The sequence below is a fragment of the Lissotriton helveticus genome, chromosome 2_1 (assembly GCF_964261635.1).
Source record: "Lissotriton helveticus chromosome 2_1, aLisHel1.1, whole genome shotgun sequence".
NCBI lineage: Eukaryota > Metazoa > Chordata > Amphibia > Caudata > Salamandridae > Lissotriton > Lissotriton helveticus.
Genome location: NC_136059.1, coordinates 524981243 through 525009130, shown reverse-complemented (window position 1 = coordinate 525009130; position 27888 = coordinate 524981243). Strand labels below are relative to the sequence as shown.

At 43.9% G+C, this 27888-nt stretch overlaps 1 protein-coding gene across 6 annotated transcripts in view; it reads right to left on the bottom strand.

The window, feature by feature from the left end:
* Positions 1 to 27888, bottom strand: part of MAST4 (microtubule associated serine/threonine kinase family member 4) — a 1958993-nt gene that overhangs the window by 445407 nt on the left and 1485698 nt on the right. The gene's annotated exons all lie outside the window — the stretch shown is intronic.

The following is a 27888-nucleotide window of genomic DNA, read 5'->3' as shown; positions in this document are numbered from 1 at the left end:
AGGGAAGGACCCCAGGAGGGGCCTTGAAAGAGCTCTTAAAGCCTGCCAGGATCGCCTCCTCGACCTTTTAGGCCCCCTTACTAAAATTCTCGACCTAGCTGAAGAATCCCACATCTCCAACACTCCCCTGGATACTAGCCTAATCAGGGGATGGAGCCAAAGGGCAATTGTACTTCTGGGTAACGCGAATTCCTCACTTAACATCGAAAGAAGGAGGACCATCCTCAATAGAATAAACCCCAAACTCGGCGATCTCGCAGAGAAGGAGCCTTCCTCTAAGCCTAATGGCCTCCTCTTTGGAGAGGATATGATTAAAACGCTGGGTAAATATGTCGCGACCTTTACCGCTCTGGACAGAGCACAATCTAATATGAAAAGGGTTTTCCCTACAAACCTTTTTGGCCGGGCCGGAAGAAGGGGCCGCTCTTCCGGCCGTGGACATTTTCGGCCCTTCCCATCTGGAAGAGGAAGGGGTTCGAGCGGCAGAGGCTTCTACCCCTCCAACAATAGGCAATACTACCCGCCTAGAGGAAGAGGTACCCGAGGAAGAGGCTTCCCCCCCCGTGGTGCCTCCAACAACGCTACCCAAGGTAAGTGCTCCTCTTCCTTCTTCCCCTCCCAAGGTCGGGGGCAGGCTCAAACATTTCCTTCACGTTTGGAAATCCCTAACGCAAGACCCCTGGGTTCTAGAAACAGTTCAAGGGTTCAAAATAGAATTCCTAGAGATCCCATATCAATACGTCACTCCGAACCCTCTGGTTCTTCCTCCAGAACACCTGCAAATCGTCAAAGAAGAGGTCTCTTCTATGTTAAAGAAGGGTGCCATAATAGAGGTACCTTGGTCTCAGAAAAACTTCGTAAGCACCCTCTTCCTTGTCGAGAAGAAGGACAAGGGTTGGCGCCCAGTAATAAACCTTCGGGAGGTAAACAAATACCTCGTCTATCGACACTTCAAGATGGAGGGCATCCATCTTCTCAGGGATCTCCTCCTTCAAGGAGACTGGTTAGTCAAATTGGACTTAAAGGATGCCTATTTCACCATACCCATGGCTGCAGAACATCAACCCTTTCTCCAATTCATCTGGGACAATCGCCTTTTTCAGTTTCAGGCCCTTCCTTTCGGCCTTTCATCCGCACCTTGGTGTTTCACCAAGGTCATGAGAACGATCGTCTCCACCCTAAGAACCAGAGGTATCCGTCTCATTATTTACTTAGACGACATCCTCATCATGTCCCAATCCCATTCGCAGTTACTAAAAGATCTCCAGGCCTCCATGAATCTCATAGAGGACCTCGGATTCATTATAAACAGGGAAAAGTCCATTCTTTCACCCTCCACTTCTCTGGAGTTCCTAGGCTTCACTGTGGACACCTCCAGCTGTCTCCTCCTACTCCCAAAAAAGAAGATTGCCAAAATCCGCAAGGAAATCAGATTCGTCCTGAGACAACAATCTCTCTCCCTCCGAGAACTGGCCAGACTTCTTGGTCTCCTCTCTTCCTCGATCCAAGCTATCTTCCCAGGCCCGCTGAACTACCGTGCCCTTCAGAGAGTGAAAGCCAATGCTCTCAGATCCGGCCTCTGGTACGGAGACCATGTCTCCCTGGACGAACAAGCCAGACTAGAACTTTCTTGGTGGCTGGACAATTTGGATGCGTGGAACGGAAGGGCTATCTTCGGTTCAACTCCGGATTTCGTTCTAGAGTCAGACGCCAGCCTTCACGGCTGGGGAGCACGCCTCCTCGACCAGGACACCGGTGGTGTCTGGACCCCCTCAGAATCTTCTCACCATATAAATTTCTTAGAGCTGACAGCTGGACTCTACGCTCTGATGAGTTTCAGACACTCTCTCCAGGGCAGATCCGTTCTCCTGAAAATGGACAACATCTCTGCAGTCTCTTATATCAATCGTCTCGGTGGCACGAGGTCTGCCGACCTATCAGACCTGGCCAAGAAACTTTGGATGTTCTGCCTAGAACACAAAATCTCCCTGAGGGCAGAATATCTCCCAGGGAAATCCAATTTTCAGCAGACGAACTCGAGGTTCCTTCTAGACTTCAGCGATTGGAAACTCGATACCTCTGTTTTCAACTCCCTTTTCCACTTCTGGGGTCCCTTCGACGTGGACCTCTTCGCAAGCCGGTTGACCTTTCAACTCCCCCAATACTTCAGCTGGATGCCAGACCCGGGTGCTCTGGCTGTGAACGCCTTCCTCCAGCCCTGGGCTCCCCTCTGCCCTTACGCCTTTCCCCCCTTTGCGATGATCCAAAGGGTTCTGCAGAAGGTGAGACAGGAACAATGCTCCTTGGTCCTGATAACCCCCTTCTGGCCGTCTCAAGCATGGTTCCCCACTGCCCTAGAACTTTCTTGCGACGTTCCCTTCCTGATTCCGGCTACTCAGGAACTCCTCCTAAACGCAAGCGGAGAAGATCACCACCTGGTTCTCTCAGGGAACCTGAACCTTCTTGCCTGGAAAGTGTCAGGCAATCTAACCAATTGTCTGGACTTTCGTCTTCGGCTCTCACCCTCCTTGGAGAATCTTGGGCACCTGGAACACACTACAGATATAATAACATCTGGAAGAAATGGTCTAGTTGGTGCTTGGAAAGGGACTTGGATCCCGTGGAAGCTCCTATCCCCAGTATAGTCAATTTTCTGGTGGAACTCTTCGACAGTGGTCTCTCCTATAGATCTATTAACTGTTTTAGATCTGCAATTTCAGCTGGACACTCTCTTGTCAATCATAAGACGGTAGGTAAAAATGTTATTATTTGTAGAGTTCTTAAAAGTATCAGACTTAAGAGACCTCCTAGACCTAAATATCAATCTGTTTGGGATGTCAAACTTTTGCTTGACCTTTTTTCCTCCTGGCCTGATAACTCTTTTCTTAATAGGAAATGTCTTTCTATTAAACTTGCCACTCTCTTGTGCCTGATTTCTTGTCGCAGGGTTTCCGTTGTCAAAGCCTTGGATATTTCTTATAGATGTTATGACATGTTTGGTGTTAAATTCGAGATTCATAGGAGAACCAAGACTATGTCTGATTTCATTTCCTACCCTCGTTTTGATTTCTGCAAAAAACTTTGTGTTGTTAACTGCATGAAAGAATATGACTCTAGAATGAAGGACCTTCGTCCACCTGATGCGAATCAGCTTCTTATCTCCTACGTCAAACCTTTTAAACCCATTTCATCTTGCTCCATTGCTAGATGGGTTAAGTTGGCCATGAGCCTTGCTGGTATTGACCTTTCTAAATTCCAAGCTCACTCCCTAAGGAGCGCTATGTCCAGCAAGTCCTTTTGGTCTGGTGGTAAGTTGAATGTAATTCTAAACTGTGCTGACTGGTCTAATGCTTCTACCTTTGCACACCATTACTGCAAACCCATAGAACACGTCTCAGATGCTGTTCTTCAGGGCTACCAACATGCATAATGTAGCCTCCTGTCTTGTAATGAAATTGCGATTCTCCTATTAACATGACCAGAGAATCTGGATTTCATTAAAGACACGGAGGCTAACATTATCCCTCCCGTCCCTCCCTTGAGGGATATGGAGAATTGACTTGTTTTATTTTATCTTTATTGATTCATGCCTTCTAACCTCATGCTTTCCTTGTTACTGCTTCTGAAGGTTACCTTGTGTCCTTTTTGACTCCCTCTATTTTCTTTCAGACAATTCTAATTGATGAATCTCCAGGGATTCTCCAGGTCTCTCCAGGGATCTTCCAAGTTTCTTCATTACCTCCTTCAAGTTCCGAGATACATTCTTCGTTCCTTCTGTCGTTCAAGGCATTTAAAAGAGGCTGATCTCTCCTGGCACACGCCTCTTATAGATACTGTGATGTCACCTTGTTATTATTCTAAACCTTTGTGATGTAGGCGGCTGTGTGAGCTGCATTAAAAGGATTAATGCATAATGTTAGCCTCCGTGTCTTTAATGAAATCCAGATTCTCTGGTCATGTTAATAGGAGAATCGCAATTCTTTGACATAGCAAGGCATCGAATAAAGCAAGCAAATATGTTACTAGCGGCTGAATGTTTGCCTTAATTATCCTGGATGACAGAATATCAGCATTGTAATAAGCTGAAAGCATTCGTCGTATCAGCTTAGTGAAGTCTTCAAGTTGGAGTTCAGGGAAGGTGCCCCAGTGGTGGATAATGTTGGGCTGTAATCATGTGTTTGTATAAGACAGGTGCTGAAGTACAATGTCATTTTTTTAATTGCACTTGAAAAGAAGGATAAGCATGCATTTAATTTCTTTCCCAAATGGGGATTAGGTCAGACCTATGTACCACACTGCTCTTTTTTTACGATACTGAATACTGATTTTGCAGGATTCTGTGAAAGTATTATTTAGTGCTGAATGAACGATGTTTTCATCTTTTCAGTTTGTTGTTTGTATCTTTATTTGTCTTGCTTCGGTTCGGAGAGATATTCCTAATTTTCAACTTCTTCCCTAGATGTCTCCCTTGACTTTCAAAAGATCTTCAGTTTATCAAGGTTTGCTAGTAGTAAGTCTTAGAGTTTTCAGGTTTTCTAGGGGCCACGGTGTGGACAAATTCTTTATAGTCTTTGAATGGTGCTTACACATGGAGTCTATATTCGTACCTAGGTCTAGCACCTCCACTTGAAGGATCAGGATATCATTCACGGTTCCTTCCAATAAATATTTAGTAGTACAGGCCCAAACATTGGTCCTGTGAGGGGGAAATTTCCAGGTGCTTGGTCACCTTTTCTACTCCGACACTCTCCCCTTGAGTCGTGGGATACCTCTGAGTCCCACCCTTTTAAATCTTTATACGTATCCCCTTGCTGATATCATACACTCCACGGTTTAACAATGGTCTCCTACGCTGATGATAAACAGCTAGTAATCTACATTTCCACTGACCCCAGCTCAAGTCATCTCAGTCTTGTCCCATGTCTTCAAGAAGTAGCCAAATGGATGGGTAAATGTAAACTGTATGAAGAAAACACAGAGGTTTTGCTCTTGGGTACTAATATCAGCAAATTTACCCCCGAACCTATTGAAGATTGTTTGGATTGACTCCTAGCGCTAAGTGTAAGATTAAGCCTCTTGGTAAGTGGCTGGATTACAGCCTCACGATGGACTACCAGGTGAAGCAGCTTGCAGCCAATTGCTTCGGGGGTCCTGAGACTGCTAACAAAGCTACTCAGTCTCCTTCATTTATCAGCCAGAAGACGGGTTAACCAGGCTCTCATCCTATCACATATGGATTATGTGAATGCTCTTTATCTTAGTTCCCCTAAATATATGATCAAGAAGCTGCAGGTCATTTAGAATGCTGCTGCCAGGCTTCTGATGAATCTTCCAAGGCACCAATCAGCAAACACTGCCTTGAAAGAGCTGTATTGGCTCCCAGTGGAACGGCAAGTACAGTTCAAGGCTCTCTGTATTATGCACAGGTCACTTCATAATGAAGGTCCCATCTTGTTAAGGACATTAGCCTCTCCATATACCCCTGGGAGGCCGCTACGTTCCTCCTCAGCCCACCTGCTTCAGGTCTTCATGATTAAGAAATCTTGTTGGGGTGGCAGATAATTCTCCCATCTGGCTCCTAGACCCTGGAACACCCTTCCATTTGAACTGCAGCAGCTGACTAATTAACGTTTCTTTAGCAAAGCCCTTAAAACCTGGCTCTTCAGGTGTTGATTTTCTCTGCTGTAGCGTCTGGCAACTGTGATGACTGTTCATAGAGCTGGGAAGCCTGTGGATAGCCATGTAAATGTAACGTGAAGTTGTCTGAGCAATCCACTTCACTTAGTTGAAAACAGGTGATATATTCAATAGGTGTCATAATTAGGCCTAAAATAACTCCCCTAAGTAGTGTGCTGGTAGCGAGGAAGTTGGGTCATATTATGGAGCTTCAACATATTGTCTATTTCCCGGAACAAATTAGATTTGACATTTCCCTAATTAACATTAAAATCTCCAAATGTAGATGTTGGGGGGAAGCATTTGATTATGAGGCATGTATTCAGAAAAGTGTACTTTGATCTTTTATGATATCTGTAGATTATGTGCATGTAAAAGGTTATACGAGGACTCTGTTGAAATGGACACTTTCACGTTTTCTGAAAATAATGGCAGGCATTCGCTACTGGTATACAGGTGAGTATTTTCTTTGTGATAATTAAAACCCTCCAACTCCTATTTCGGACTGTCTGTCAGACCGGAGTATTTTGTATACTGCCAGTACTAGAGAGTCTGTGAGGCTCTGTGGTAAGTTATTCAGCCAGGTCAGCATTTTGTTGTTCACTCTGTGAAGCTATTTAAGGATGAGGTGCAGATATGATATTGTAAAACATACTTACAGTGTCTGAGCTACCCAGGTCATTGTTGCCGATCTCTTGAGAGAGGTCAATTTTGATGAGTTTGCCCTGATTTGCTTTCTTCTTATGAGTGGATTTAGAGCAGGGGCCCATAAGGAATATAGGTATCGACTTGGGTTTCACCTGAATGCACATCGTAGCAGTGGTTAAAGAGCATGAAGCAGATATTACACCCTTAGTGGATCAGTTATAGATATTGAACAGTCCCATCCTCCCCGGTTAGTCAAAAGTTAAGGTAAAGCTCACATAACACCTTGAGTCAGAGAACGTATGGCAAGAAAGCTTATGGAAGAGAAAACGTTTTTGTAACCTAAAATTGAGTCAGAGTGAGTTGAACTAGTGCTAAGTGGGGGCTTTTCATTTGCTCTCTGGGTAAGAATTCGTAGGGAATAGACAGTGTGCTAAATACTCAAGATTCAGGTCTGGGGACCTTGTTTAAGCAGGGAGATACCTGCAGCTTAGCAACATCAGATTCCAACCCAAGCTGACGTCTGCCGGAGTGGATTACAGATCCCAGGGCCCACTTCAAACCATCTCAATCTGATGAACCAGTAGGATTCTAATAATACCTGCTCTTACTCCAGCAGGGTCACAGGCTTCCTTAAAGAGTGCAGGAAAAATTGACCCAATCACAACTTGAGTTCAGAAGCTTTCCTGCTTTGAAACCTCCTCCTTAGATTTGCCTTAGTGAAATAAAAGCTTGATCTTCTTGGGCAATCCCCCTGCTGGGTGTTATAGGGTGGATTGCAGCAATCAAACAAGTTGTACAGAGGTCTGCCAGGTTATGAGCAAGGCAGGTTATTGTGGGTCATTTGAAATTCAGCCAAGAGCCACACCCAGCAAAGTGCTATGATGCGTTCTAAGGCCTACTATTATCAGATGTTGGATACTCCCAGGCTAGATATGGTGTTCCATCATATGAAGCTGCAGCGTGCCCGGAAACCACTTGCCTCAAGTATTCCTGCACCTGAAGCGGAGCAGTTCCTTGAGGGGATGATCGATTTCCGGGCAGATGGAAAGGCTGAGTCTGTGGATTCATTATAATAGCAATACCAAGAGTAGCCACAGGACTGAGCTGCACTTACACCATGCAGAGGGTTATTTTCTCCCCAGTGACGTTGAGTAATTAATAGGTGTACTATGTGATTTAGCCCCCTGCTTGCCCCTGCTTGTACGTGGAGAGCTGACGCGCCCAGATCGCAGACACTGTCCGCCTAGAACTGTTTTAAGGTTGCTTAAATAAAACTTGCTTGTCAGAACTCAGGATACTGGTGAGCCTTACCTCTCATCAATTACACTCACGAACCACAAGACGCAACGGAAATGAAGGGCAAGTAGAGACCCAAGGGTCGTGTGGCCCTCTTGATGTAGCGACCACAAGAGTTCTGTATAGCTGGTGTGGCCCTCTTGATGAAGAGAGCGCAAGAGTTCTGTATAGCTGGTGTGGCCCTCTTGATGAAGCGAGCGCAAGAGTTCTGTATAGCTGGTGTGGCCCCCTTGATGAGGCGAGCGCAAGAGTTCTGTATAGCTGGTGTGGCCCTCTTGATGAAGCGAGCGCAAGAGTTCTATATAGCTGGTGTGGCCCTCTTGATGAAGCGAGCACAAGAGTTCTGTATAGCTGGTGTGGCCCTCTTGATGAAGCGAGCACAAGAGTTCTGTATAGCTGGTGTGGCCCTCTTGATGAAGCGAGCACAAGAGTTCTATATAGCTGGTGTGGCCCTCTTGATGAAGCGAGCACAAGAGTTCTGTATAGCTGGTGTGGCCCTCTTGATAAAGCGAGCGCAAGAGTTTTGAATAGCTGGGCTCCTCGACTCGCTTCTACAAGACAGCCATCTTTTAACTGTGATTTGTTCTTTGCTCTGTTCTTGTTAGCTTCCATTTGCTCTTTGCTTTGTTGTTGTGTGGATGAGGGCACAAGAGGAGGGATGGGCAGGAGAAAGGGGACCATGGGCTGAGTGCGCAAGAGGTTGCTGCTCTAGGCCTGCTACAATGCTTCCGGTGTCAAGGTTGTTATAACGTGAAGAAAGATCCCCGTGTGGAAGCAGTGATGGCACCGTGATGCCTCCTCTTGGCTGCAGTGAAATGTTTCATGCCTCTGCAAGGGCCTCCGTGCCTCCCTAGAGACACCGCGTCTGCACTGCTTGTCAAACACCCAGATTTCTTCCTCATTTTGTGTGTGACAACCTCACACTCCACAAGACTCTGGAGGCGGTTGTAATTTCAAAGTAGCTCTCTGAGGAATACATCCGACAGGAGGCATCTTTGTGTAAATTTTACGTGGAAGCTGGATGAATTTACATCTGCCCTGCATGAACCGAGGAAGGCTGTTTAGTGGGACCGAGAGTTCAATTTATTCAAGCGCTCGGAGCCGAATTCAGCCTCTGACTGCTGCCGCCAAACTGATAACTGAAGCCTGCTTTTCAACCAGTTATCACCTTTGGGGTGGCCGGCAGACGGCCGGGCCGTCCTCCGCTGCGACACTGCGCATCACGCGGTTATCAGCCCGCCACAGGCGCCACGCGCTCCTATGCCAACACTTAACCCGATTATCAGCCAATCAGCGACAATGGTACATTATAAAAATATTTGGCGGAATACTTAAAAAGCCATCAAACGATCAAAGGGAAAGAGGGAAAAACATGTTTCGTTGTAATCAGAACATCCTTTCTGTTTTGGATGCTGAGAAAAGTGCAAAAAAAAAATATTACAAGACAATGAATCGTTTAAGACGTTTCCAACCATTTGCACAACACAAGCGATAACTAAAAAGGAAGCTTTTACATCATACGTATAGAATTTTACCCACATCGACCTCTGTTTTAAATTTTTTTATTTACACAAGCTCCCGATGATAACAAAAGGCTTTATTCTACCTTTTCTTCTTTCTCGTTTGTTTCTGTAACATGTAAATATGTAAAATTCTCCTCATGTAACGTACATGGTTCTATTGTGAAGCACTCACTCTGACACCTTTGGGATACAGACTGCGCTCAATAAAAAAGCATTAAATTAATAAAATAAATAAAAATAAAAACCCTTTTAGTGATATCTGGGGGACAAACGCACTGACAGACTGCACCCAGGGACCTGGGAGTTCACATGGAAGCCGCAAGCCTTCTCCAGTGGTTTTTTTCATACTTTATTAAAATACGTTTCCAAACTTATTCAGTGGCCATCACTTGCTTGGGTGCCATCATCACCAGGCAGACATGGGCACTTGTCCTGCAGTCATCAAGCTGCCCAGGACCGTTTCAAAGCACTTATCTATGTTCACTTCCTGAAAGAAATTGGGTTTTCAACTCAAACATACAGCATGAGGCATGAGTGTCACACATGGTCTTTTGAAGGTCGGTTGTTTAATATCACATCCAGCAGCCCCACACATCTTGGCTGACAAGTCACCAAATCCCTTGGCTCTCTGTACATTCACTGCCAGGTCACCACCAGACTGGAGGTGAAGTGCAACAAAGAGGAAAATACAAGGTAGCAGGTATTCTCCATGCATGTACCAAGAGTCTGGAAAAACATCCCTGAATCAGGAATGTCTCAACTCTGCTCCAATTTAGGAAAACGCTGAAGAATCACCTCCTCAAAGAATACAGCCCTATTACTACTTTGAAAGAATTGATGAGAGGAAAAAAGGGGTGCTTTTTGCCTTGGACATTATTGGGAAAAACTGGATGCCGTTGAAAAATCTATTTAGGATGTGTTAACACAACTAGACACAATGAAAGAAGATAATGGTGTTGAGGTCGCGGTGACATACATGGAGACCATATTGGGAGTATGGAGGACCAGCTTTTGATCATGAGTTATGAAGTGAAGGAGGGAATTTTAAAAGGATGTTTTGCCGAATATATTACAAATGGACTATAGGATGTAAACTCTGGAACATTTAAGCAGTGCTCCAAATGTAAGTTTTAGGTTTACCCCCCCCCCCCAATAGTAACAGAAGAGCACCTCCTCATGTTGCTATTCTCCTTTTTTGCTGATAGCCTAATTCCTTCTGATCACAGATAGGAACAATGATTGTCCTGCTCAGTAATCCAGACCTAGTGTTAAAGAAGGTGGCACCACTGAAGAGTGATTTGTTTTTTTCCCAAGCTTTAGAAGTGCAACCTAAGGTAGGAAAAGATTATGTTGGAAACACACACTAAAATATTAACATTTGTGGCACCCTTTTCATTGTACAGACACATGCTAATCCGACTGAAGTAAATGGTGGGAAATCCAGCATATGTCTATGAGCACTTGAGGGATAACTCCTGAATCGTTAGGGGGTCTAGTTTTTGGCTGTATCGAGAATAGTTTACTGTTCACAACTCCTCTTGAACCATACGGGAGCCATGCTTCGTTCTGACTGCCATCAGAGTTTTTTCATAATTGTGGTAAAATGATCCTTGTTAAGCAGGGAGGGCTCCAAGTTTTGTTCCCTTGGATGCTCTCATGTGTTACCCTACTCTCTAACTTCCCCTCTGACTTCCCTTTCTACTTCTTCAACATTTGGACTGTCAAGATTCTATGGTGTGGAGGCTGCAAAGTATGTACAGCTGGAAATGCTTTGGGGACCCTGTCTGGCGCTGTTTTCCAGAGTTTAAATACATTACTTCCTCTAAATACCTGATGATGCTGAGGCTATCTGTTCGGACAACGAGACGGCCTTGGATAACTGAGGTTGCTGCAGTGGACAGTTCTGTTTATAATGCCCAAAGCAAAGGCCTTCTTTAGGCATGGACATTGTATGATCTATGGTACAGCCCAACTGGACATAGACTAGTTCCATTGGGGTGGCAGTGGGATGTAGGGAGCTAAAAGCGGTTACACTGTTTGATTTTTGTCAATGAAGCCGTGAGGATGTAGGCAGGAGTATGTGGAAATTCGCTAACTTCGATAAAAAAAGGATTGTTACATAAACTGGAGACACAGAGAGGGGTCTGCATTCTCGATGAGATACTGCCAGTTTGCCTTGCAGCACCATTTCTGTATAGGTCTTACAGCATCTTCATTGGCCAATTCATGCTTGAAACAATAAAGAAAGCTGTTAAAAAGTGGGGTCACACAGGCTCTCTTTAAGGTGCTCAGACCAATAACAGAGCCAGTCGGCTTGATCCGATAACCAGTTTTCTGGGATTCTGCACCAAGGTGGCGGTAGTGATGTTAATATTTCACAATTTGTCGGAGGTTAAAACAACATATAAAGAAACAACAGCTACCTGGATAGTCTATTCTACTATTACCATCATATAATTCAACTTTTAGTTGATTTCAGGAAAAAGCAGCCTCTTAACCTGACCAGGGGCGAGATAACACCATTTCATTCATCGTTCCTCCGCCCATCTGTAGCCAATACCTGAGAGACTTTCCTGCGAACAGTAGACGCAGTAAATTACCCCAGCCCATATGTGCCTCGCTTTCTTATTAATCATACCCGGCTGCTCCCAGTTCGTGTTCCGGGGATACTGGGGTTCCAGCAGGGATTACCGCGGATGGCGCCGACCTGCTGGAATAGATGTAGCCAATGGGCAGGCATTAGGCAGGTAATTAACTTCACCTTCTCCAGTGGGAGGGACGCAAGTGAATGAGTGATCAGCTTATCAAAATAAGAGTCCCTTGACGGCGATGCGCGGGGCGCATCATTCTGGAGGCCTTTATTGTTAAGGAGGCGCTATCCCGACGAATCCTATTGTTTGATTGCTTTGTAATTAGCTTGAGAAGTCCCGGCTCTTGCACTGCAGGAGGAGGCGGCGCAGATGCCTGGGGAAGGCATATGCCGGCCTCACTCTGCGGATTATTGATGCTCCTTTAACAGCCGTCTACCAACAAAAACAAGGCTTTCTGATGCACAGAGCTTGCATTAGCGCTGCAGGAATTAGAGGATTAATGATAATGGATATTCCGAACTGCTGGCAAACAGTCTCAGCCTGAAAGCTTTGTGTCTGTTTGAATACACTGTTTAATGAGGTCTGCGCCCTCGGGCACAGGCAAAGGGAGCATCCAGAGTGGATGCAGGGGCTTTCCCTGCCCCCGAATAGAGCAAAAGTGTACTAGTTATACATGCATTAATTCATAACTGTACTATGTAGTGCACGCCCACCCAGTGGGGCGCCTGACTAGCAGAAAAGAACAGCATGAGAAACCATGTATAAACTGAAGGAGAGGTGGGAAGATGTGGCAGCAGACAGGCAGAGAGGGTGGAGCCACTGGCCCAGAGCCCTTCAGATCCCAGACATGGTTCCCTGACAGAATATCAGAACGGAAAATGTCAGGTGGACAATATATCGTGTCACAAAAATCCAGCACCAAACTATTGAGAAGGGAAGTGCAAATAGGAAAGTATAGATTGACTATTCTTAACTGCACACCTACGTACCTTGAAGAGATTTATCTATCTATCTATCTCTATATCTATATCTATATATATATATATATATATATATATATATATATATATATATATATATATATATATATATATATATATCTATATATATATATATATATATATATATATATGCAGTTATATACAGAAAACTTTACTTACATATAGAAACTTACATTCATGATATTTTTGTCCTCGATATTCTTGACCTAATATTTTCCTCCACAACATTTTTGGTTCTGATATTCTGTGTAAACACCCTCAGACACAGTAGTAATTAAAATTTGGACATTAGCACCTTCGACGCTCATGACGAGCTGAGCTCGTCGTGAGCCACGCCGCTCCACTGCTCATGGCCCGTGGAACGCTCAGGTGCGGGGAGAAATCCCCCGCTGTGCTGAGCGTTCCATGGGAGCCAATGCACCTGTGATGAGCTCAGCTCGTCATGAGCACCGAAGCGCCGTAGCTCATGACGAGCTCAGCTCGTCATGAGCATGGGGGCGCTGTGCGCGCCCCCATACCCCCAGTACAGCGGGGGAATAACCCCCGCAGCGAAGGGGTTAAAACATGTCCCTATTGGTCTCTACTCATGTCCTTAGCTTTGCTGCAACAAACACTGATCAATTTCTGGGCAATAAATGTAAACAATTCTGGGATTTGTAGAGCGTGGCTAATCACCCATGAGGATATCCAGGAGATGTCCATAGGCACAGGGTGAATAAGTGATTTACCCAGAATCACAGGATGTTAAGCAGACGCCAAGACTCAATCTAGGATCCCCAGCTCTAAAGTTGCAAGCTCTGACCATTAAGCCACATACTCCTAATGGTAATAGAATGTACCGTGATGTGCACTACAAATAAAGAGCATGGGAATGGATATGTGTTTGTGTGTTAGAAAATGGTCAGTGACACACTTTCAGGCCACAGCTAAACACACATGTAGGTTAATGACTGCCCTCCTCCCAGCTGTGCTAGTGCCAAATAAAACACCATAAATAATCTAGTTATCCAAGACACTTTAACAGCATTATGTCATGTGTGTACCCTCAGGCAGCTGGATAAATAAACAAAAAAACCATAGTGGTGTGGCGGGTAAGCGCTTTTTGTGGAAGCACACAATTTCTGCTCAATCAAAACATGCACACCTAGTTCCCAACATGTGGGTGGAGCCAAAGCCCCTCTCTACTGATGCCCACATAATTATCTGGTGACAGTTGCGCCGTCATGCCAGGCCATTCAAAAAGTTACGGTAATCCATGTCACAAAGGTCACATGTTTTACTTAGTGTTGCATCCCCAAGAGAGTCAGCTATTTCCTGGATGTTGTGCTTCTGTATTTCTTTCATATGCCATATTACTCCTGCAAAGTGCATACTTCGAACTGAGTAACTGTCCGGTGTTTATAGCAGGCCATGACTGAGAGCTCTGGAGATGAGACAGAAGGGAGTGCGAGTTTCTCTCAGTGCCCGTCAGTGGGGGAAAACTGTTCCAAATCAGAATTCATGGTCATCCAATCCTTGCTTTCTCTGCAAAGCACACTGAGCAATGCTCACTTATTCAAGTTGCAATTGTGATTCTGTGCACGTGTGTGTGGAGATAAGCAGTTGTCAAATTATTGGCAAGGTAAATGTGAAAAAAAATGCAGTGCTTACATGTGAGTGAATGTGTTGTGTTTGGGTGTGGTAAAGTGAAGGAATATGAGGAAATGCATTTATGAGTTAAAAAAATAAGTGCTCAAGGGGAAACAATTAAGGTGTAAGATGTGCAGCTGGATGAGCTGTGGAGAGAAAAAGGACATACATGTCCAACTTAAAGTGAAAATAACAGGAGTGAGTGAATGACTGAAGATACTACAGCTTGCATAGGCCTCAGTAATGTTTAATTCACAGTTTCAGAATTGAAACATTTTCTATATAAATTATTGCAGTTACCCATTTATCTTAAAAAGCTAACAACCACTGACAAAGCCAATAGTCCTGGCTGGTTGTAGGTGTATGTCATTTGTTGTGTTATATTTCGGGATTCAGCAACAGAAAGAGCAGAGAGGAACCAAAATGCTGATCGGGTGGCACACTATGGGAATCACAGAATTTTTGTTTAAGTGTTTAAACCACACCCTTATTTATAGACGACACGCCCCTTTTAGAGGTCCCCCATCCCCTACTTTGTTCATCCCACTTAAAGACCTGCGGAGCATGTTACTTTAAGTTAATGCGAGAGGTGAGGAAGCTCATTAGCAAGCCTCACAAGTACAACATAGTGGACCTAGCCTTATTTCGAGGGGAAGCAGGTTCCAGTTGCATATGCTAAACAAAACTGCAAAACATTTGAAATACTATAAATTCAAATACATGGTGTGGCAAAATATGAACTTTGTTGTAATAGCAGCTACTTCCAGTGCACAGCCTGAAGTGTGCAACATTCAGCATCAGTTTTAAATTTACTTTATAAAACCTTTAATGTGAAAGAAAAGCGGTCTACACAGTTACGACATCAGCAACTCAACGCTATTTCCAGCTCTCATCTCATCACTCAATTCAGTCAATATCTGGTCAACAAGTAGCTGTCCAGTCACAAGCCATCTAATCCAAACCCCCTTGGCAGACTTCAATCACAGCACAGGGACAGTGATTATTTGTCTACTGAATTCACTTTGTTACCAGAAGAGGGAAGACTAGCAAATTATTCTTGGTCTCTTTCAAGGCTGGGCCAAAAAATGCATCTAGTTATTTAAGGTTTTTCAACCACAATGCATATTTCATCCTTAAGATATCTTAGAACACAGCTGGATTGCTTATATCCCTTGTAGGTACTTTTACAGATCACAAGTTAACAATAATCCCACAAATGGATTCAAATAATAGAATTTTTCCTCTCCTTGGTGAGTGAATAAAACTTTGTATGCCCATTACTCACATATTTAGAAAAACTGAAGGTTGATGAAAATAAGCCAACCAAACAAGTAGCTCATGCAAGATGAGCTTGCAATAACTCTGTTCCATGCCTGCATCCTGAAATACACAGGAGGGCTATGGTTTGAAGAAGGTGTGCTGGGATGTTTGGAAGAAGCGATTGACATGTATAAAACCATTGCTTTAAAACATTTTTTTTACATGGAACACCCAGTAAATTATTGCTAAGAAAACAATATTTTCCAGCTTTTCTAAGTAATTTAGCAGGCATATTTGCTGCAAGTGTCAAACGTCCCACCACACTGCACAATGAATTTACCAGATTGGCCTCTGCAGGAGATTAGTGAATTAATGCTGGACTGGCTACCTCTAAGTCCTGACTGAAAACACAGTAGAAGGTGGAAGAGGGCACTAAATATATTGTTACCAACCCAAATATTGTGTTTCAGCACAATCACATTAATGACATTTTCAAAATCTGAAAATATACAAAGCGTGTAGTAGAGAGCAACCCATCAAGTGCACCAGAGGTTTACATGAAAATGTTGGCTATTCTCTGCAGCAGTCCTGCATTTAGATTTAATCAGGTCTCATCCAACAACTGAGCTATAAACACACCTTCCTTTAGCTGAAGACATTTGAAACTCCTTGATAATGCATCAAAAATGTCTTTGGATTTTCTCTACCTACAAACCTCCCCACCAGAAGTATCTATCAAACTAATCTTCGGTTGGCAAACTTTTTAAATGTGCTCCTTGCAATCTGCTCTTATTTCAGAGAGAATTGTTCTAGAAATGTGTCTTTTTAGAATCAACTAGGCGACACCTGCTGCATGAATCAAGCTGCCACATATTATGCTATTTAGACCCAGCAGTTTCTGGCTGACTGGGATGCAACGAAGCCAGGCAAACTCTACTGTCCTAGATAGCAAGAGTACAATACACTTGTCCAATAACCTGCGCTCACCCTTGGACAGCTTGGCACAGAGCAGTAAGGTGTACCCTCAGGGTCAAAATGTAAAGTATTGGCACAACCCCCATCCTCCCAACTCACTGTGTACGCTAAAAAAGGCTCTACTATATGTATACAAATTAAGTATTTTATTAAACACAAATTGAAATCCAAATGACACACATTGGATATATATTTTAAAGTTGTATGCAATTTCCAAATTCTTGCATTCTCAGCAGAATGGCATGAACTAGTCACATGTATTCACTTGCCCAGTTATCCCCCCCAGCCTCGTAAGCAACATAAACCCATGTGCGTACTTCCACAAGGTAGTCACAATCCAAGCAATCCCTCGAACATCAAAAGCGACAGAAACATATGCAGGCTGTTAAGAGGTATTTCACTTTATCGCTAACACATTAGCACAAACCATGACATTCCCAATATTGCATACCCCAAACAGTTGTAATGGTTAATAAATCAGTACGCCTCATGACCCAGCCACTCAAAGTACACCAGCCAATGCTACATCTTGCACCCACTGGCGACACTTTGATTAGTTTGACGGGAACACCTAAGGCAGATGAAAACACTTACATGCTCTCGTCCATCCAGATTAGGTCCTCAGGCACCCAGTGGCACCTTCAGGAGTGAGGGTTCACTATCTCCCCATAGGCAAAATACTGTGGCACCGGAAGCTGGTGCACTTTCAATTTGGAGAATGGTTTCCCCTCCAGTGGAGGTGCGCACTGCAGTTGCTCCTGGAAACCAACCGTGGGTGCACACAAAGCACGACAAGGCACAGTATTCTCAACAACAGAGTACATTATGGCGTGGTTCCGGGGAGAGGGAACTGAGGCTGTGATGACAGGCACTGACGTCTCTCCGATCTGGAGGTCGGAGACAGTCTAGGCTGTCAGCTTGGGTCCAGCGGCCTCGGCAAACTTCCCCCAACACCCCTCGGATACTACTCACTACAGATTGCAAGCTAGCACAGGTTTCTGGTTGTAAGCTCAGGTCACTCATACTCAGCAAACTTCCCCCGCATTCCTTGAACTCCTCACGCTATGAGACCCCCCAGGTAGGCCGCTGATCGTTACAAACACTCCATGGCATTGTGTATTTACTGCACACGTCGGGACTGTCCTTGTCCCAACTGAAGATCACTTCCACCCATTTCCACTGTGCTCTGCACGGTCCTTATGATCTTGTGGAAGCAGGGAGATCCTTTCTGTCCCTGTGATGTCGTGGACAGGAAGCCATCCAACCAGCCCTTGGAGAGTGTTTAAGGACCTGGGCCCGACAGTTGGCAATTAGCTGCAGGCTAGCAACATGCAGGCAAAATCCACTAAGTGATAGTCCCCTTCCTAGAGCACGACTAGCCCCAGGCCACAACAAGTCTGCATATAATCCAATTGCAGTCCCTGCTGTTCCAATAGTTCCTCTTGTCAATTCCCCATTGTCGAATCAGCGTAGTATGGTTCCAATCCCCAAAGTGTCGCTAACTCCTGAGGGCAGAGACTCAGTGGTTATACCTACAATGGCCTTTGAAGATGAGATCAGTTCAGAAGGACACCTTTGAAATGCATGGTCCCTCTCTAAATTTGTCCTGTCAGTCATCCTACCCCAGGAGGCTTGATCAGTATCTTTAGTGAGGCCAATACCATGCCCCTTGGAATACAGGTTGCCAATTCTACAGCCTCTTAACCATTCCAGGAAGACCCATCAGAGTCAGAGGTCTGCAGTTTCCCATGAGTCCTAGTTTATGGCGGTCTTAACAGGAATGCGCAGATGTAGCTGTCCCCCCAGCACCCAGGTGTGGATTGGAGACTGGTGGACAGGCACACAGAGGTACGAGCACAGAAATGAACATTTTCCCAAAGTGGTATTTCCTCTGTAGTATGGTTGAATCCACTGGCCCCACTGGAGACGATTCGCCATTAATAACTCATCGATATCTAACACTATACTGCCACTCTTCTGCACGTAGGAAATACTGCTCAATAGCCTTTCCACAGATCCCTTATGTCAATCCAATGCAAAAAGCATGGCCTTTCATACCAAACACATTCCAGTGCCATTCACTACCAGCACATGTAACGCACATGCACACATTCCCTACCTCTTACTGACATCGGACCCTGTCCCCAGGGAGTACTCCAATATAGCGAGAGATATGCAGAACCTTGGCAAGTAGTTTTTTAAATGCCAAGTAACAGTAACCTGCACACACAGGCCCTGTCATGGCAAACCTGTGGCACGCTTGAAGAGCTACCTCCGCTGGTGGCACAACCAGTGCTAAAGGCCCACGGAGGAGCATTTGAGTTACATGCCCTGGGTATATGTCTTTCCCCAAAATAAGGGGCTTATAAATAACTCAATTCAGCCAATCATGTATACGCTTATCACCAGTAAGTATATGATAAGCACAACGTTTTGACACAGAATGGCAGTGTCAAAAGTGCTCAAGTCCTAAGGCTAGCACATAGATCAGCGTAAAACCGGGGAGGACAAAAGCAAAAAGTTGTGGTAAAGCACCCTGCTAGGGGCCATTTCCAACACCACTTTAGTCTCGATTAGCACCATTATGGGGGCTAACAAGGGGTAAGTACATATTTGCCAAATAAATGCTTAGACCACAAAAGGTCACCATAATCATATAGTCCTAAACCAAGCTACTGACATGTCACTCCTCGCAACCATACCACGAGGCTGTCCAACTGGGAATGTGCCATTTTGAAGCCTACAATTATACACTCCCCCTTAGCTGCGCAATTCCACTGTCATGTGCTAGAGCATGCTCTGCAAAGCCGTCTGCATACACATACATAGCACACACGTTCAGCATGTACGGCCCAAACTATGTCATCCTCTTGTGACCGTTTCCACAACCTCTCAGAAATGGCAGCTAACAAGCATTAAAATACAAACCGATAACAATCCTCGGAAACAAACACCGCCATGTGATAGGGTAACAGGCTAGCAAACCGCATTACACGTCCTGCAAATGCTATGTCACCAGTTGTAGCTGTTTGATTCTTTAAGGTGGATAAAATGGCTTGTGATTTTTTTCTGAAGATCATTACATGAAACATTGTTCGCCTTCATTCTGTTTCCTTACGTTTTATTCCAATGTGCCCCAGTTTCATTTCCAATGGATGATTTGAGATTAGTTTGCGCTGTATTGCCAGCCTTATGTGAATTTCTAAATTTAAATCTAAAATCTGTAAAATAAATTGTTGGGAGAAACGGTCAAGTACGCTGAAGTATGCTGAAGGCCCAGCAGTATGAGCTTTTTTATTCACTCTCTCACTGTGAGGTTCAATATTTTATCTTCCTCTATGCCCTCATAAGCAATATGTGAACTGATGAGAACTGTAGAGGAAGGGCTTGATTCCTGCCTACTGCAGCATATATGTGCATCTAACTATTTACTCGTGGATATAAGGACCAGCAATAGAATAAGGTGCGCAAAATGCATCGTATAAAGGTTGTTCCACACATGCATACAATCAGTGGCGGCTGGTGACTTTTAAAGGTTGTGAGCCATGTAATCTTGTTCATGTCTTTGACAGAGCAAGCAAATGAAACAATCGAGCTCAACTCGCCCAAGAAAGGTTCTGAAGGGATCAGGAGAAAAGGGTGCACGGGGGGGGGGGGGGGGGGGCTGAAGGTTCTCCCTCGAGAAAATATTAATAAATAGAGGGGAAAATTGGGCATTTACAGCACATTTAATTATAGACTTTGGATAAAACGTTTTAGGTTTAAATAGAGGATGTTTACAAAATGTTAATCAAACAGGAAAAATAACCTCTACTAGGTTATAGTGAGCGAACTCTCAGATGAAATATAAACGGTACAATTTGTGGCTTCTACAGAGCGCAGAAACATGTGCCTATTATGTGGTAAGTTCATTAAAACGGATGTGGATGTTTTATGATTGTTAAAGTGGGTAAGAGTTCCAAAAGCAGATAAGAGTTTCCAAAATCAGCACTGCTAGATGCCACATCAGGATAGCAGTCTTGGTAATTAGCTAAACACGTAATGTCTCGCCACAAGCCCCCACTTTAACCTCTTTGGCCAACACCAGGACCACGACTTCAAGAAATCCTAGAGGGCTCAAACTGTGTGAGAATGGATGTCCTATTCCTTCACAATACAGGAGGGCATAAACAACTTGGGTTGCTTATCTACCGCCCTCCAGGGCCATCAAAAACATGGAGGGAAGCCCTAATGAATAAAGTTCCATACATGCGTGTAAATCAGCAAACTTTACCATTTTGGGCGATCTAAAACTCCATTTAGAAGATAGTGATAAATCTGATATTGCCTGTTTTCTGGCAGATTTGGAGGCCTGTCAATTGACACAACAGGTGGCAGATAGCACACATATCGCTGGGCATTTGCTGAACCCTATCTTTTCTAATTTGGACACTATAATTATGTCTACGTCAGTCCCTTTGGTCTGAACCAACCATTTCCTGGCCTCCTTTTCCCTTTGTTGCCCGGGGAAATCTGTCCCAATTCCTGCACGGGCTGTGATGAAACGTTCGTGGCATAAATGGGATGCCAGTTTATTCTCAGATATGTTGTTAAAATCCAAGACACAATTTTCTTCGAATATAGTGGCATCGGATTCTCTTTTCCGGGATTGGCTGTTACAAGCCCTAGACACATGCATCCCCGAAAAATGTTGTTCTAGGAAAAAACTGGGCACTTCGAACCCATGGTTTAATGATACCCTGGTTATTGCTAAAAAGGGTTGTAAGCAATTAGAGCGATTGTGGAGGCGTGCTTACGACTCTGAGGCCAAAAACAAGTATCGGGCCTCTATTAAATCATATCATAGGCTGATTCGGAAAACCAGAGCAGACTACATTGCGGCTAAAATCTTGGAGAGTAATAACCCTCCTAAAATGATTTTCTCCCTGCTAAAAAAGATGCAACATTCCAATGAGAAAGTTGATTCTCCAATTTCTTCCAACACTCAGTGTGAGGAACTAGCTGATTTTTTTGTGCCGAAGGTAGAGATCATTTATAACAACCTGCCAACTGTCCTCCTTCCAGCAGCGGGCTTGCCTATTAATCGCCCAGCTGAGTTTGAGAACAGGTTAAATGTCTCTAAAAACAACTTTGTGCTCCTTTCCCTTACTTTGCTCCCCGAGATTGAAGTTTTGTGCCATAAAATTAAATCAGGCTCTCCAGCTGATCCGCTGAGACCAGATCAGCTTTGTCAAGTTCTTAACTCAATGTCTCCAGCGATAAGGGAATTGGTTAATTTGTCTCTGTCCTCTGCTTCACGTCCGGCAACCTGGAAGCATGCAAAAGTTATACCTCTTTTAAAGAAGCCGTCTCTGGAGCCATCAGACCCAAGCAACTTCCAGACAATCTGCCAGCTCCCTTTCTTAGCTAAGGTTACTGAGTTTTATGTTAACACGGTTCTGGCGGAATTGGTGGAGCACAATAAAACGCTGGATCCCTCACACAATGGTTTCCGTCCGCGTCATAGTATGGAATCAGCACTGTTGGCAGTGACTGAGGATATCCGTAGCTGCCTAGATGTTGGGAACTCGGCGGCCTTAATTCTGTTGGATTTAAGTGCCGCCTTCAACACTGTTTCCCATGACATTCTTCTAGGTCGTCTACATTATATAGGAGTCAGGGGTCCGGCTTTGGCGTGGTTCCAGTCCTTCTTGGAAGGCAGAACTTTTCAAGTGGTGGTACCTCCTTTCCACTCTCAGGAGCATGCAATCAAGTATGAGGTTCCTCAGGGCTCGATATTGAGCCCTGTGCTTTTCAACATCTATGTGCAACCCCTAGCTTTGTTAACAAAAAGTAGAGGGTTGTCATTGGTTTCTTATGCTGATTACCCAGCTAGTTATCGTCTTCTCTAAAGAGTGTCAAGACAATCTTTTTAAATTTGGAGAGGACCTTCTAGCTATTTTGGACTGGATGATGGCAAACTGTTTACAGCTGAATGCCGACAAGTCTGAAATTCTGGTGATGGGTAGAGCCAGGGCCCTCTGGTCAGAGAAGTGGTGGCTTGAGAAATTAAAACCTGCATCTTTGTTAAAGAAGGCAGTAAAGAACTTAGGCTTCTTGACTGATAGCGAGCTCTCATTTGACGTACAATCAAAAGCCTTAGCGGGATCATGCTTCAGTCTCCTGAGAGGGTGGAAACCGCTACTTGGTTATTTTTCTCCTAAGGTTGTCAAACTATTCTTCAAGCTACAAATCTATTGAGACTAGATTATGGGAATTTGATTTATTTAGGTGCCAACAAATCCTGTATTTCATGTCTCCAAAGAATCCAGAATGCGGCAGCGCGTGCTGTGTTTGCATTGCCAAAATCTTGTTCAGTTGCGAACCTCCTTCCTAAACTCCACTGGCTGCCGACAAAAGAATCCACTTTAAGACATGTGTAGCCCACAAAATTCGGACACATAAAGGACCACCGATCTTATCGGATCTTCTGGTCCAATATGTGCCTAATCGCCCTCTGTGTCAGCCAACTCTGGCTCGGTTTGTATTGCTCGCTTTCAAAGGTCCAGGCGGCGTATCTGTGGAATTCTCTTCAGATTTCTATTAGAGGCCTTCAGAACCATCTAGCATTTCGAAAGGCTATAAAGACCTGGCTTTTCCCTGCGTAGGCCACTTACTTGGGTTGGAGTAATCCAGTGTCATTTGTTGGGGTAGCGGTGGGACTCCTCTTCACTGGGGCAGCTATGCGCTGTATAAAATCTTTAAATACATAAATAAACTTGCATAAACACAGGCCACCGAGCAATCTGAAAGCACGAGAAGCAAGGACAGCCTTGGGCCAGTAGTATGCATGTGTAAAGTGGAATAAGCATGCTACCAAAGGCACGTAGGGGTTGCATCCAACCTCGGAGCACATACAACCAATCCAGGTGCAGCTCGTCTTTCATGATGGTCATTGCTATAAAGAGACTGAGTGAGGTGCTTGGATTGGCATGAGCAGGCAAACTCGCCGCTCCATCAGAGAATGGGAGGGCGTGTCTATTTTCCTTTCCTGCTTCGTGACTAAATGCAGATTTGAAGGCTGAAGTACGCATGTCAGGCTGACCGTAAGCAAGGGTCTGACCTAACAGACATGCATACTTGAACCCTCAAATCAGAACAGTCACTGACTGCCACGGCAGTGATGGGCCACACCCATTACCTAACACTGTCTTTAAGCAGCTTGGCCACGCAGAAATAAAATGTCAAGGGGAAGGGAACCTAAACGTAATTAGAGGCTGACTGCAATGAAGTGTGAGTCAGTTACACAAATCAGGCTTGTCTTTTTCTAAGAATGTACCTTCTGACGGAGGGTTTTAAGCTCAATCCATCACAGGAGTATACTTCCAAAGCCCGGCCAGGACCTGAGGGGAAGCATTTGGAGACTCACAGGGTGTCAGGCAGAGCCCAACAACAAGGTCCGGTCCAGCTCCAGTTGCTACTGATCTACTCAGTACACCCAGGAAAAGGGCATGTTTTCTCCCTATAACAACAAAGGAGGTCAGTCAACCAACCCCTGAAGTCCATTTCTTTGTCCTGGGTACAAGAGGGAACTGGTCCAGTCCTTCAGGCCTCCTCTTTGGTCACACACAGCAGGTCTAGTCCCATTCTGATTTTCTGCAAGTTCAGAAAGAGTTCTGAAGGGGGTGCTTGGAGTTGGCATCTTTTTTACTGGAGCTGGCTGGGGGCATGGGGTGACTCCTGGGCAGATCCTAACTAATGGGTTAAAAGTCCTCAGGGCAGAACGTACTCACTTTTTCAGTATTTCATGTTTGCCCTTCTACAGGCAGTTCCAAAATTCCATGTGTCAGGGCATTTTCAATACGGTGAAAGTCTTTGGCCACCCTCAACTTGGGATGAGGGGTTGTGGGTATGAAGGAGGAGGGTATTATGGTAATCCTAGTGCCCTCTCACACCTAACACTAACATCCAGTTTGAGGCCACCATTGTACCCACAACAAAACCAAGCGACAGAAGTCTGGTAGGCCACAAGAAGGGTTCTCCAGCAAGCAGACGGTGGATACAGAAGAATTGTCTCAGCATCTTGTTCTTTCCCTTTCAAGTTTGCCACAAATGGCTCAACAGACCTATCAATCAGAATGTGACACCAGTGTCAAAATAATGTCCACAATCCCCACCTTGTTTATTCCATGAAGTTCAAAGGAGACATCACGGTGCATTCAGATCAGCCTATTGTTTGCTCCTAGGGAGGCATTTCACACACATTCAATGCTGAGCACAGGCTGAGAGCAGGGAGAAACTTATGCAAACAGCCTTCTGACAGTTCAGGCAGATAATACTCATTAAACATTCTACTACCCTATTGACTTGGACTTTTAATAACTATTACAAATAATTGCATTACATTTTTTCTCTAACCTTTCCTTTTACATTGATACAGATTTAGTATTTTAATTTGTACTCCAGTTGTCTACGTAGGACAGGGAGGCCGGCCACAGTGAAAATATATTTTAGGGCCTTGTCTCTGGAGGGACAAGGTAAAATTAATTTTCCAGATGTCCCACTTCTAAATACTATGTACTATACCTTGTGGTCAACAAGGCTCACATATGGGTGACTTACTAATATTTAAAAGGAAGAGTATTACCTGGCAAAGGAGTTCCTTTTGACAGGTCGTGCATGTTTTGGATTGCTACAGTCAGGGTGCAATGTTAAGGCTGAAGCCATGTGTGCACTGCCACTATAGTGTATGGCACAATAGGTGTTGCAGTACTCTAGCATTTAACTTCCATGCCCTGTGTACATTTTGTATCATTTACTGGGGAATTATAGGCAAAATAAATACACCAATTATGAGTTTGCCAATTCCACCATGCTTAAATGTGGCACGTGAATACTGGTTAGCAGGCATAAAGTGCACAGAGTTATAAAGCCAGCAAAAGGTGAAAAATCTAGGGTGGCCACGCAGAAGGGGCAGATTTCTCACACTGATGATTTAGCTCCCTTCTGCACAAAATAAGATCATTTTGAAGTAACCGAACAGTCAGTGAAAACCAACAAATAATAAACTGTACATTTGAAGTAATTTAAATTTGCGTCCGCCAACAATGGGCAATACTGCATAAATAAGCGCAGGTAACTGTAAGTACCTTTAAACTTAAATTTGGTGTGACAAATATCTTTTGAGGGGGGGTACACTCCCTGCCACGATTCCTTGCATCAGGGATGGTGGAATATTTCCTTGGTTAGGCCCTTCAGCAAACTCAGATGTTCTGCCAATATGGACGTGTATCTATCTGCATTTGGAAATCCTGCATTAGAGTGGACTTGTGGGCATTTTTGCGTGGGTCTAAACTCTTATAGTAGGTGAACACCATCCTCTCAAAGGAGTGTGTACATTTATGTGTCACTTGATGCAAGGTTGTCATTTAAGTTTCTAGGAGGAATGCGGAGGTAACATTCACATATCACAAACACAATAATAATACTGATTGAGCACGTTTGTTATTTCTTCGGCACCTCCCAGAGGGTCATTAGTGCCGCTTTCTTTAGTAAAACATACTAGGTACCTCGGAGTAAAGTTGAAATAGTGTGAATCTAGGAGTCGATCTAAAATTAAAACCAGCAAACTGTTAAAGGATCAATAAACCTAAAAAAACAATAGATTGAATTCTTCATTTTAGGTACTTTGTCTCATAAAATGAAACCCAGCAGGATATAATTTGGCAAACTTGCGGATGAATAAAAAAAAAAGCAATTTGCTGCACGGTGACAGGTAAAAAAAAAAAGATTGTTAGTTTGTGCCGCAATGTTCCAATCTAGATCTTTAATACTTTGCAAATGTTTTGAACTATGTGATAAATGCAGCACAGAACAAAGTGTCATACTGGAAGGAATGCAATCTCTTATTCTCTTATTCTCTAATTCTAAGCCTAATGCATTAAAGATCAAATGTGATGTGCTCCTAACAAGCACATTCACAGTAGTCTAAAAATGTCACAATAACATACGGAGATCTCTCAATTTACTACCAATGTCGATTGAATTCACACAACTTAGGAAAAGACAGATGTTTACACAATTTAGCAACCAAGTTGAAAAATATAATAATGTAAGAATTCCAAATTTTATAGAAAATTAAGCTTTAAAAATACAACTGCTGAGGTAGAAAAGGATAGTAAGTACTGAGTCTTATTGAGGCATTACTGTTCTCAAGCCATTACGGATTTTATGATTTGAAAAGGTATAAAGAGTTTCTAAGTGGACCGTGAGATGCTCATTCAGATAACAAATAATTCATAGAGAAAAGATTTCATGGAATACTATTACTGAGAAACCATTTTATCTAAACTTGTTCATGGAAATATTCTGAATAAATGGGATTTACCTCTTCATAGAAACTAAATAATATAATATCTCTCAGGCAGACCGCTAAGTCGGGAGGGGTGGTGGTGTTGCAGTCATCTATAGAGACAAGTGGACCTTTTGCTGCGAGGAGTCCTCTTAGTTAGGAGAGGGTGAAGTCCTTGATTCCAGTTTCGCTATCTCCCCACATGCCTCGCTGGGTGGAACTTTGGTTTATAGGCCCCCAGGCCTGCAGGGCCTTTTCTAAAAAATTTGGCGGGTATTATTATTCCCCGCGCTTTACGGTTCATGCATTATCTCTTCCTGGGAGATCTCAATATTCATTTGGATAAAGATGATGTTGGGGATACCAGGGAATTCTTAGACTCTTTAAATCTTGCCTAGCTTACTCAATGGGTCAGGGCACCAAAACATTCAGGCGGCCATATCCTTGATCCTATCTGCTCCAATTTCCCAATTAAGGTGGAGGATCCTCTGCCGGTGCCATGGTCCGATCACTTTTTGTCATACTTCTCTTGGGTCCCTGTCGACACTATTCTCCCAAACCGAGCTGGTCAAGGCCCGGCCTTTGCCAAAATTGACCCAATTACTTTCAGCTGTGCTTTCACCGAGTCCAACACTCGACCCATCTCTGAACCCTAAAAAACCCTTTCTATGCCTGAACTTCTATTATTTCTGACCCCTATAATCCCGCATCACCTTAAACATTACCCATGCCTGAACCCAAAAACCCAACAGTATTTCTACTTTCCACACAGGTTTAATGAATTTTGTGTTTTTCCATAAAATTATCTATCCTTTAAAACGTTTACTTTAATTTTCGCTTTTTTTTGCATTTCTTTCTTTTCTTTAAAATTGTGTTTTCCCCCCCAAAAAATTCCATGATTTGGTTTCCCCATACGTGGTTTCTCAATTTTAAATTTTCATTAATCCACACACATCACA